The sequence below is a fragment of the Miscanthus floridulus genome, chromosome 6 (assembly GCF_019320115.1).
Source record: "Miscanthus floridulus cultivar M001 chromosome 6, ASM1932011v1, whole genome shotgun sequence".
Lineage (NCBI taxonomy): Eukaryota > Viridiplantae > Streptophyta > Magnoliopsida > Poales > Poaceae > Miscanthus > Miscanthus floridulus.
The window spans coordinates 85,928,699-85,940,819 of NC_089585.1; the positions used below are offsets into that span (position 1 = coordinate 85,928,699).

Here is a 12,121-nt window from a genome sequence, read left to right on the forward strand (position 1 = left end):
TGGCAATGGCTATTACTTCATTCCCATGTGTCCCAAAGTTCTTGAAAAGCAACGACAATGTCTTCTAATTATTTGCAATTCTAGTATTTGAGAAACTTTGCTAATGGAACAATGTGTGAAGTGGTATGGGCATGGTAGGTACAATAGTGGTCCCCTATACCCAGACCCATGCACATCACACTTGTTCACACTCTACACTTTGCTACTACCATTTGTTCTTGCTCCTATAGGTTGTAGTGACGTGTTTGTTCCCTATAGGTTGTAGTGACATGATTGTTCTCGCTGTCATCATGCTTTATAACTGCTCTATATTCCTCACGGTACGCATAATACTTGATAACGGCTCTCCGTTAACTTTCTATTGTGGCATCCAGCTTGTTTGATAACTGATCCCTACCCACTTTCCCTTAACTCTGCCATTTGAAATTTGTGCAGCATCAGGACGTATTAGTCGTGATGTGTGTGAGCCTAATATGTTGAAGGAATATGATTTATGGAACCTATTTGTTGATTTCTACATAATCATCAATATTGAAAGAAATTAGTGGTCATAACTCCTCATTTCTACAACTATGTGGATCATAACACCTACTGACCTACTTGACCTGGACCCTCAGAGACTTGACAGAGTTGATCCCCACCACAACCCTTGTCTCCTTCTATAAATACCAAACCTCTCCTCAGTCATAGAGCACCAACAACAGCAACCCCACTCAGTGTTGAGTGTTCTATCACCTAAGAGTCCATCCCTGTCCCACCACCAAGTTGCATGCCCTTGTGCAAACCAAGAACTTCTATTGTTTGAGGTTGAGGTGTCCTAGTGTTTAGCGCCCATGGAGAATAGTAGTAGCAACGGTAGCTTGTTCATGTCTACGGTAGGCATAGGCGTAGGATTGGGTGTCGGCCTTGGCCTGGCATCGACACAACTCATGGCATCTTTGCCAAGAGGGGATGGGACCTTGGGTGGCAGCGCAACAGCTACAGATATCAAATTAGAGCTTCGACGCCTCCTTGTCGACGAGCAAGAGACCAAAATTTCCTTTTCTGACTTCCCGTATTATCTCAGGTGCGTGTGTGGTTTTTACATCCTTTTTACCCACCTTGTTTTGATTGGGAAAATAACTAGCGATCTGATTAGTCTATAGTTATGTTGGATTGATTGGTAGGATTAGGGTGGCTACTTTAGGGATCGTAACAATTTGGGTCAAAAGAAATTAGAATCATGTTTGATGAACCATAAATGATTAGGATTTTGTCCCCTCTGTTTCTTAGCGAGGAAATGAGGCTAGTGCTCATGTGAAAGCTCTAGTTTGGTTTTGGTTAATTGATGAAACCCTAAGTGCTAACCTAGTTTATCAAAGTGATTATGAGATAGGTAGCACTACTCCAAGTGATGAAGCAATGACGAAGATCATGACAATGGTGATAGCATGGTGATGATCAAATGCTTGAACTTGGAAAAGAAGAAAGAGAAAAACAAAAGGCTCAAGGCAAAGGTATAAAATGTAGGAGCCATTTTGTTTTAGTGATCAAGACACTTAGTGAGTGTGATCACATTTAGGATAGATAGCCGTACTATTAAGAGGAGTGAAACTCGTATCGGAATGCGGTTATCAAAGTGCCACTAGATGCTCTAACTCATTGCATATGCATTTAGGATCTAGTGGAGTGCTAACACCCTTGAAAATATTTGTGAAAATATGCTAACACATGTGCACAAGGTGTTTGCAGGGTTGAGATTCGGCGCTTTCGAGAAAATGAAATGTCTATTTTCTATTGCGCCGGATGCAAAATTCTTGGTGGTTGGCACACTTGAGCAAGGGTGAAGAAGTTAGAGTTGAAATGGAGTTGGTCGAAATGATGCTGGCGTCAGTCTACTGACCGGACGCTGGGTCACTCAGCGATCGGACGCTGAAGGGCTGCGTCCGGTCGAGCTGTCAGATGGCACAGTCGCTAGGGTTGAGCACTGGACGCTGGTCTGCGTCCGGTCAAGGTGGACCGGACGTGTCCGGTCAGAAAAATATGCCTCGGGGAGCTTACTGGAAACGACCGGACGCTGGGGCTTCAGCGTCCGGTCAGTTTTACCGGAGCGTCCGGTCAGCTTCGTAGCCGTTGAAATCTGACGAACAGCGTTTGAAGCCGGTGACGCGTGGCGTCCATCGGGCGACCGGACGCTGAGGGCCAGCGTCCGGTCAGTATGACCGGAGCGTCCGGTCAGAGCGCGTTTTGCCCAGTGAAGGGGTATAACGGCTCTATTTGATGGGGGCTCTATTTATAGCCCCATGGCTGGCTCAAAGGATAACTCTTGCTCATTTTCATTGACATAACAACCTTGTGAGCTTAGCCAAAGCCCTCCCACTCATCTCCATCATTGATTCATCATCTTTGTGAGATTGGGAGAGAATCCAAGTGCATTGCTTGAGTGATTTCATCTAGTGGCACTTGGTATTCGTGTTGCGCTGTGGATTTCGCTTGTTTCTCTTGGTGGTTGCCACCACCTAGACGGTTGGAGCAGCGGTGAAGGATCGGCACGAGTTGGTGATTGTTCGTGGCCGCCTTCGGTGATTGTGAGGGGAGTTGTACCTTCCTCGGCGGAGCGCCGAAAGGTAACTCTAGTAAATTGCTCGTGTCATTGAGTTACCTCAGTTGTGGGTCGGTTCTTGCGGTGTCCAATCGTGTGGACGAGGTTTGTGAAACACCTCTTAGCTGCCGAACCACCAAGTGTTGGTCGACACAACGGGGACGTAGCGTGTTGGCAAGCACGTGAACCTCGGGAGAAAATCGATTGTCTCTTGTCTTTGGCATTCTCCCGGTGATTGGCTATATATTCATCTTGTGATTGGTTCATCCCCTACACGTCGGTACAATCACTCTACTCACTTATTTACATTCTTGCAAACTAGTTGACACAAGCTCTTTAGTGTAATTAGAATTGAGAGCTTGCTTTATTATTTATATTCATCTAGTTGAGCTCTTTAGAGTAGCAAGGTTGAGAGCTCTTAGTGAGTAATTACATAGCAAGTTTGTGTGCCTAAGTAATCATTGCAACTAGAATTGTTGGATAGGTGACTTGCAACCCTTATAGAGCTAGAGCAAGTTTGCATTACGCTATTTGTCATACTAATCAAATTGCTCTAGTTGATTTGTAGATTTTTAAATAGGCTATTCACCCCCCCCCCCCCTCTAGCCATATTAGGACCTTTCATCATGAGAGCAACATTCCCCTACCTGAGTCAAACTATTATGCCAAAGCACATCAAAGTATTCAAGGACTCAAGCCGCACCATACTACTTTGTGGTCAATCAGGTTTGCTTACGCATACATGCATGCTCTTTTCAGCTAGATCATGTTTTGACAACATGATGTCTTGCTATAGAGACATGCCTACAGTCACTTGCCAAGGCCATTGCCAACCAATTCAATGCACATCTGTTAGCACTGGATATCTTTGAGTTCTTGCATCGGGTTAGCTTGATACTATTTGGATGGTAGTTTCGCTTTCCCCTTTCCCTAATATTACCATAAACCTCTTCTTGTCACTGAACAAATCCAACACAAATATGGTGGCTCAAGCAATGCACATGTTGAAGTTGGTTCTTGTTTCACCTTTTTATTGATTTACATAGATAATACCTTAAGTTTGTATGGTACATTTTATTGATGATTTTGAGTATAGTGTTTTAGTTGATTGGGTGGTCCAACATTCTCTTTTCATATAATTGATTGATGGGTGCTAATACACCACTCTTTGTAGTCAGATTGTTGGACATTTTCCCTATTACAAAACATAATCAGAAGTAAGTTGGCTTCAAGCTTCACATGAGCCATGGGGTCCTTGGAAAAGGACAATAATAGTTTGTCCACATCTAACACTTGGAGACATTTATGTATATATTTTTTAATTCTGGCAATGCACCAAACTTTTGATGATTTAACTAACCGACTCTTGTCCATTCTTGATCTAGGTTCCTATAAGATCCAAAACTATGTCAGCTTTGGAAAAAGTGTATGATTTTGTTGGATCTTTAAGCATATTTTGCAAGAAGGATGAGTCAATAGGTATCAAATTATTATTCTTTTTGTCTAATACTAGTTAATTTCTGGCTTCTTCTTGTAGACCAATATTTATGATGTGATGTATGCAACCTTTGTTTTTCACACAACTTTTCCTATAAACTTCTTTGCTTGTTACATGCGTCTTGTAAGTCATAACCAATCATGGTATTATGATTGTGTTGTCATGAAATATTGTTGTAGGATCAGTGGATCATGTAAAGGGTAATCGTGATTTAAACACAAGGTAACACATCTGTGGTTCAATGAAACTTGTCCTTTGATAATAGTTTGTCCCTCTTTACCATTTTTTGGTCTTTGTCAATAGATGTGTTTGTTGTAAGAACATGAAGTCAGTTGGGGAATACACGTCCTTATTATCTAATGAAAAGAACAAAGACTCAGAATCCAGTGATGATGATGATGATGGTGGTGGTGGTGGTGGTGGTAGTGGTGGTGAGTCAAAGTTCTTATTTACTACCTCATCTATGCCACAACTATTTTCATGCATGAGACAAATTAATAAAAACATGACTGCTAGCTTCCATCAATTTCTAAGAAACTATGACTATGTAAACTAAAATGGTCTATTTGTATCAATTCGTCCAACTTAAATTTTAAGCTTAAGGCTTTTCTACATTATCCATAAATTGTGTTTCTTATTTTGGATGTAGTATACTATTGATAGCAAGGAACAATTTGCGTGCATGAGTTACTTATGGTTCCTTTTTCTAATGAAGGTTTTAGTGCTCCAGTCTGGAGCTTGGATGTAAAAATTCTCTTACAGTGCCTTTACAAGGTAAATCAAGATCCACATGCATAATTGACGATGGAATGTAGTACTTGTATTATGAATTGATATATTAAACCAATTTTGCAGATCATTGTTTTAGCTTCTACATGTAGCCCAGTTATTCTTTATATCAGGGATGTTGATATTATCCTTCGTAGTTCACCGAGAGCATTTTGTATGTTTTAGAAGATGTTGAACAAACAATTTGGAAGAGTTTTGATAATCGATTTGCACTTCCTTGATGATAATCAAGATAGTGATGACATTAACAAGGATCTAACTGATCTATTCCCATACATCCTAGAGACTAGGCCTCCCAATGAAGAGGCTCATCTTTAGAGATGGACAAGACAAATGTGAAATGATATGATAAAAGCTCGTGATGAAATCCTTAAGCACAGAATTGTAGGGGGTTTGTCATCATACAATTTGGAGTGTGATGATTTGAGTTCTATCTCCATAGATGATTATGTAGAAATTGCAAGTTACCTAGAGGATATTTTAGCCCCAGCAGTCTCATACCATTTGATGAATAAATAGGACCCTAAGTACAGAAACGGGAGGCTTATTCTATCTTCAATGAGGTTAGTTAATTTATCCTGAATTCATGATGAACCATTTGTTAGTCTTTTTAACATACTTTTGCTAACAACATCATTCTTGAGCAGTTTATGTTATGGATTAAGAATTTTTCAAGAAAGTAACCTTGAAAAAGATTCAATTGAAACAAAAGACGACTCAAAGGTATCCCATATTTTTCATTAAGCAACAATTTTTTCCTTTTCTCATTTCCTAATGTAAAGGAAACAATATAATATTCTATTCATAGAAATAGTAGAAGATGATGTATTTACCATTTACATATTTGTCTATTGCCTTATAGGTCACTAAATACAACGAATATGAAAAGCGGATAAGAGAATTAGTGATCCCTGCTAGTGAAACAGGAGTGACATTTGATGACATTAGAGCACTAGCTGATATCAAAGAATCAATTCGGGAGCTTGTCATGCTTCCACTTCAATGGCCCGATCTCTTCAATGGTGGTCTATTAAAACCATGTAGGGGAATTCTATTATTTGGACAACCTGGAACGGGTAAAACTATGCTTGCTAAAGCTATAGCCAATGAAGCTGGTGCTAGCTTCATGAACATCTCAATGTCTACCATCATGTCCAAATGGTGTGGAGAGGTCGAGAAGAGCATCCAAGCGTTGTTTAGTTTAGCTGCCAAAATTGCACTAGCCATCATTTTCATGGACGAGGTAGACGGCATGCTAGGGACACACGAATGTTCAAATGAAAATGAGGTATCAAGGAGGATCAAGAATGAATTCATGATGCATTGGGATAGAGTCTTGTCCAGACCAAGTGAAAAGATTTTAGTCCTCACTACAACAAACTGGCCTTTTGACCTTGATGATGCAATCATCAGGCGGTTTGAGCATAGGTGTGTTTAAAACTTTGTTGTTTCTAAAATTTATGATCTTGATCAAATTACATCATCTCTAGACTATTCACTGATGTATCATGTGGCTTCAAATAGGATAATGACTGGTCTCCCTACTCTTGAGAGTAGAGAGCTAATTTTGAATAAGTTGTTGTCCAAGGAAAACATTGAAGGTATCGACTTCAAGGAACTTGGCAAAATGACTGAGGGATACAGCGGTAGTGATCTAAAGGTTCGCATGCTAATCTTAATGTTCATTATTAGAAGGTCATTCTTTGTTTTACTAAAGCTCTATTTTCCTAGAATCTTTGTGTGTCGGCCGCTTATCGTCCTGTTCGAGAGCTACTTCAGAAAGAAAAACAAATGAAGAAGGTAAGACAAAGGATAAACAAAACCCCTTCTTAAATTTTAATGAATTGTACCAAGGATTATTATTTTTCATAGTTAAGAGGCATAGACTTTGTTGATTGAAACATGTAGGAATATAACATGTCACTAAAAAAGGGTAATAAAGATATCAATATAGATATTGTCAACATTTGATGCCAGAGTCACATCATGTTACATGATATGATTATGTTTATTTCTTAGGACAAGAAGGAAAAGGAAGTGAAAGGGAAGAATGTGCATGTTGAGAACCCACAAAATGAAGAAAGCAAGAAGGAAAAGTCAAAAGACAGCAAAGACATGGAAGCCATTTCAGAGGAGGGCGACAATGATGAAATCGATGAGGTAATCACCCTTAGGCCATTAACCATGGAGGACCTGAAGCAGGCCAAAGATGAAGTAAGTGTTGTGAACCAATTTGCATGTTTTATAGCCTACAACTTATGATTTTATATTATTATTTGGTAGACCTTATTACCAAAGGGACAAACTAATAAACTATTGTGAATCTAACACTACATAGGTCTCTGCAAGCTTTGCTAGTGATGGTGTAGTCATGAATGAGATCAAGCAATGGAATGAGCTATATGGCAAAAGTGGGTCAAGGAATAGGCAAAACCTAACATACTTCCTGTAGTAAATGGTTCTCAGTTATGTTGTCACCCTTATTATGCCTTTGATTTGTATGGAAATAACGCAATGTTTGCGGTTGCCATTCAAGTTGGCCTATGTATCCATTTAAGATTTGTTTTCTACAAGAGAAGATATTATGTGTAACTGCTTTATTGTCGACTAAATTCCAAATGTTATGTATTCTAGTGTTCCAATCAAAAAGGATCATTTTCACTTTGTTGTTGGAACTATATTGATTCTAGGCACTTAGGTTAGCCTAAAGTTGTGTAGGTCGATGGATCTTCTACTAGGAAGTGCTCAAGCTTCAACATATCAGCATACAGTTAAATTCTTATAGCTCATTAGGACACTTCCTTAGAAACACCAATAAGCTTTATGCCTAGACCCGCACCTCATGCAGATAGTTGTCGTCAATGCAATAGTTTTGGTTCATGATGATGATGGAGCTATTGCACATTGTGCAGGATGGCATTATCTAAGACAATGATGCATGAGCACAAGACTGCCTTTGTCACCATCACATTCTATTCTACAAAACCTTTCCATGTCTCCATGGCTCTCCAAGCTATGATGTGACACAAACAATCATCACACACATGAGTGCAACTCTAAATAGAGTTGTCAAACTACAAAAGAAGATAAAAAAAAGACCTCGTATGCCATGGTCTAAGTCGTAAGAGTTGTGTTTGACCAACATATTAGATTGACTGCAATGAACCATGATTTTCCACAAAGGAAAATCCATAGTATCACAATAAAGTGATAGTCTAAGGAGTAGCGCTGCCATATGTATTACCACCATAATTGGCTCCACAATCATACATAGTTTTCAAATACCTCTATTAAGGGTACAAATAGGGGTCTTTACCATTATTACAAGTCCATGTGGACTATCAAAAAGAGAATAAATAAAAGCAAAGCAAAGCGAGTGCTATGAAGCTGGTGCCATCATCCACAACCATAGGATGTAGACTGTCATGTGTCCCAACCATTGTGGTCTAAGTCATACTCACGCTCATCTCTTTAAACCAAGATATTTTAGTATGATTTTGTACTGGCCAATGCCCAACCCAATGATGTTGTTGCTTTGGGGGTAAGCAGTATGCAAGGGCTCTTTCATAGTATTTGGCTCTAGGGTAACCCTAGAAAATGAGTAAAACATAAGTGTGCATGTGTGGCAGAACCGCCTAATCTAATACCCTCCCGAGAGTACTTGTCTTCCATTAGACACTAAGTACCCAAGAGAGTGCACTAAATCATGTTGTTCCGTCGAGCACACCCCAAGGAAGAACTCAAAAATCCACATTTTGCATCAGGATCATAAATGAGAGAATAAAGCTTACAACATTTTTAAGTCATTTCTTACATTACTTTATTACAGTACCAGAATATTACCTCCATTTTATTTTAACAACGGAATATAACAATGTTATTAGAGTTACAGAGGAAGTAAGATTAATTTAATGACATGGTGGAGCATTAACATCGTGGACATTTTTATACAAGAGATGCTAGCAAATTTTACATCTTTTCTTATAAAAACCTTTAGTGAGAGTTATAAATAAACACTACGGTCGTAGCGTGAAAGGAATCCTCTCTGAGCCCACCAGGAGGTTTCGACACACAAGAGTCAGCTCTAAGTATCCTCCGATCACCTAAAACAGGGGAAATAAAACCATGAGTACTCGATTGTACTCAGCAAGACTTACCCGACAGAAGAAAAATAAAAGACTCCAAGGATATGCAAGGCTCATTTGGCTAGTGGGTTATTGCATTTGTGAAAGCATTACTAAACGTGTGTCATTATATTCAATTTTATTAGCAGTCATCATTAGTTCATTAACTAACCATTCTATGTAAGAACCTATGCTACTTTCAAGTAGGTGGTAAGTAATCAGAACCATTTTACCCTTTTTTATATTCCAGTTCTTACTACAGTGCTAGACCATAGACAAGTCGGTACCGTCTCACAGAAATGACGATTCATGAATCAATGTATCCCAGATGGGTACCTCGAAACACATGCCCTATTTGTATCCCAGGCACAAATAAGACCAACCCATTCCACTCCTGTCAAGGGGTCCAAATCCCCGTCCAAACTTAGACTCCAAGCCCCCACACTTAAGACCCGATCTCAGTATGGTGCTTAGACCTACACCTTTCCCTACCTACAATCAGTCGGTCCAAAAAGAGCCAGAACCCATGACAAGAGCGTAACGAGCCTTTTCGCTCCCATAAGCAAGTAAGTGCTCAGGATAATAAGTCTGTCACCTAACTACCATCCACAACAACGGATGGTCCTTAATCGACATAGGCGGAACACGTGCAATCCGAGCCTCGCTCGAATGCCTAACCAAGTCCCGATCCAAAATACAATTCCGTCTGGCCTCCAATTATCATCCATATATATATTCCATGTGATAGGAATATAATAACAACAATAATATCTTTCTTATCTCTCGCGAGTGACAGGTAATCACTCGACTTCTATCGAATCCTATAGCATAGCAATCTACACGACCCTGACATACTATTAGGACTCATAGGATAAGGATATATATATGCAAGTGGTTTTCATTCAACTCCTTAAAACTTAAATGCATAAGCATAAGATAAAGTGTAGAATAATAGGGGTTATACACCGGGGCTTGCCTGGGTAAGATATAACCAAAAGTTAGCTTTCCATCATGGTGACATGATCATCAAGGCACCGTCTTTTCCGCTACCTCGGTCGACTCCATGATCCATCGTTGTTCCTATTATGATATATGTGGATGCAATGTAGAGATGCAATTAATCAATGGTAACTGCAACTCTAAAATACGATTACACTCCACAAGCTAACGGGCTAGTTTTAATGACTGACGTACTAGTCTTCGTATCCACGTCGTCAAGTAAGGCTTCGCCTCTGGAAAAATATTTTAGTTCTAAAATCCAAAGGTGTTTCGGCATTTTATTGACTAAACTTATATTTTCGAACAAGGGCTCATTTAGCTACCTAGCAACTAATTATTATGGAGCTACAAAAATTATAGTGAGCACCCAATAATGTTAGGATTTTACTGTTAAAGTTTCAGAGCCAACACTATCACCAATTTATCACAAAAATTCCTATAAGTTTATATCTTACAATATTAAGCATCTTAAATTAATTAGATAACTCCTAAAAATATTATAAAACTATATGAACAAAACATACTAGCTGATAGATCATGATTTTAGGAACTTAACAAAATTGGTTTCACAATTTTTGGTTAACTACACAATTTTATATTGAATTTATAAGTTTACCTTAGAAACTAAATTAGAAAAGGCTTAGAAAAGGAAAAGGGTCGGTGGCAACCATTTGGCCCAGTAGCCCAGCCTGGCCCAACGTGGGACGCCGACGCGCGCAGCAGGCCGGCCCAACGGCCCAGCACGGAGCGCGGCCCACGTGCGAGACGGCCCATGGCGGGGAGCCCGCGCTGGCCCTTTAGCAAATGAGCCCTCAGACTTTTTCCGAACCACAACTAGGTCTTAATACTATTTCTTCCTTTCTCTGACGAATTCACTTAACACTCTGGATTTTTTTCCAAATTTCCCCACACGCACCCCCGGTAATCCCGTGCATAGCGGCGCGGCGAGCGGCGGCACTAGGTGTCCACGCCGACCACCAGAGGCCTGCACGGACCCACTTAAACGTGCTACGATGGGCGACTGTTAGGGACTCAGAGACGCACTAGCGTGAGCTACAGCGGTGAGCGGCGAGCGGCTTTCTACGGCAGTGGCGCGACTGTTCCGGAGAGCCTATGCCCTCACAGTAAGGTAGATATGGCGGAGAAGCATCCGTAGCTCATCGTGGTGTACGCCCTACTAACGGTTGAAGATGGGAAGCGTTGTGGCGGTTTGGCCACGTGCGAGCCACCGGGACGGTAGTGCTCTAGGATAGACACCGACATGTCACCCCACCATCGTCGAGAACCCTAGCCAAAATAGCACAAGCATCGGATAGAGGGAGTCAAAGCGAGCTCAGGGTTACAAGCAATCAAACTGACACCACTCCTACATGCCTTACCTCCCAACCTACCGATTCGGCGGCACCTATGACTGGCGACAAGCAAAAGGCCAAATTGTCGGTCGGTAGTGATCGATCGGGCTTGAGGTGAACAGGGTGCGTAGCTGACTACCTATGCCACCCACTGATGTGGGGAATTACGCTGCGATGTTTTGGCTTGCCCGAGTGAAGTGTGGGAGGTCTTCGCCATCCTCGATGATCCTTCGGTTCATGTCGCGAGCCACGACATGCACACGCCCACCATCTCCATGGTGCTCGATCCCTCACTCGAGCTCCGCATGTTCCTACACGAGCTGGAGTCATGCTTCTTCGAGCTCTTGGTGTTGTGCCTTCAGCAGCTCTACCTACAGGCGAGGTGGGTCCCCTATATCCCCCTCGACCTCATCATCGAGGTCGTCTGTTGGGGTAGCCCATCCCTCGTGGATGCTTTCAATGTATCCCTCGGGGGTACCTACCATGAAACATTCTCGTGAGGGGTGATGGCTCCCCCTGCTGGAGTCAGAGTCGGGGGGCGACTCTGATTCTCCCACGACATATTTGGTCATCCCCACGAACTGATCATTTGTAGGGGATGGGGGCATGCGCTGCGCCACAAGGTGGCCAATGGTCTCTGCGGCATTGCGCAGACTGAACGGGAGCGCTGTTGGGGGCTCCGGATGAGGTATTTCGAGGAGAGAGGCTCTCCTTCAGCAAGTTGTGTCATGACATTAGCGAACAAAAAGGTGAGGCAGCGCAGGTCCTCCTAGGATGA

General features: G+C 41.4%; 1 pseudogene; it reads left to right on the forward strand.

Moving 5' to 3' along the window:
• The first annotated feature begins 833 nt into the window (after positions 1 to 833).
• On the forward strand, positions 834 to 7,320 carry LOC136456252 (uncharacterized; annotated as a pseudogene).
• The last annotated feature ends 4,801 nt before the right edge of the window (positions 7,321 to 12,121 follow it).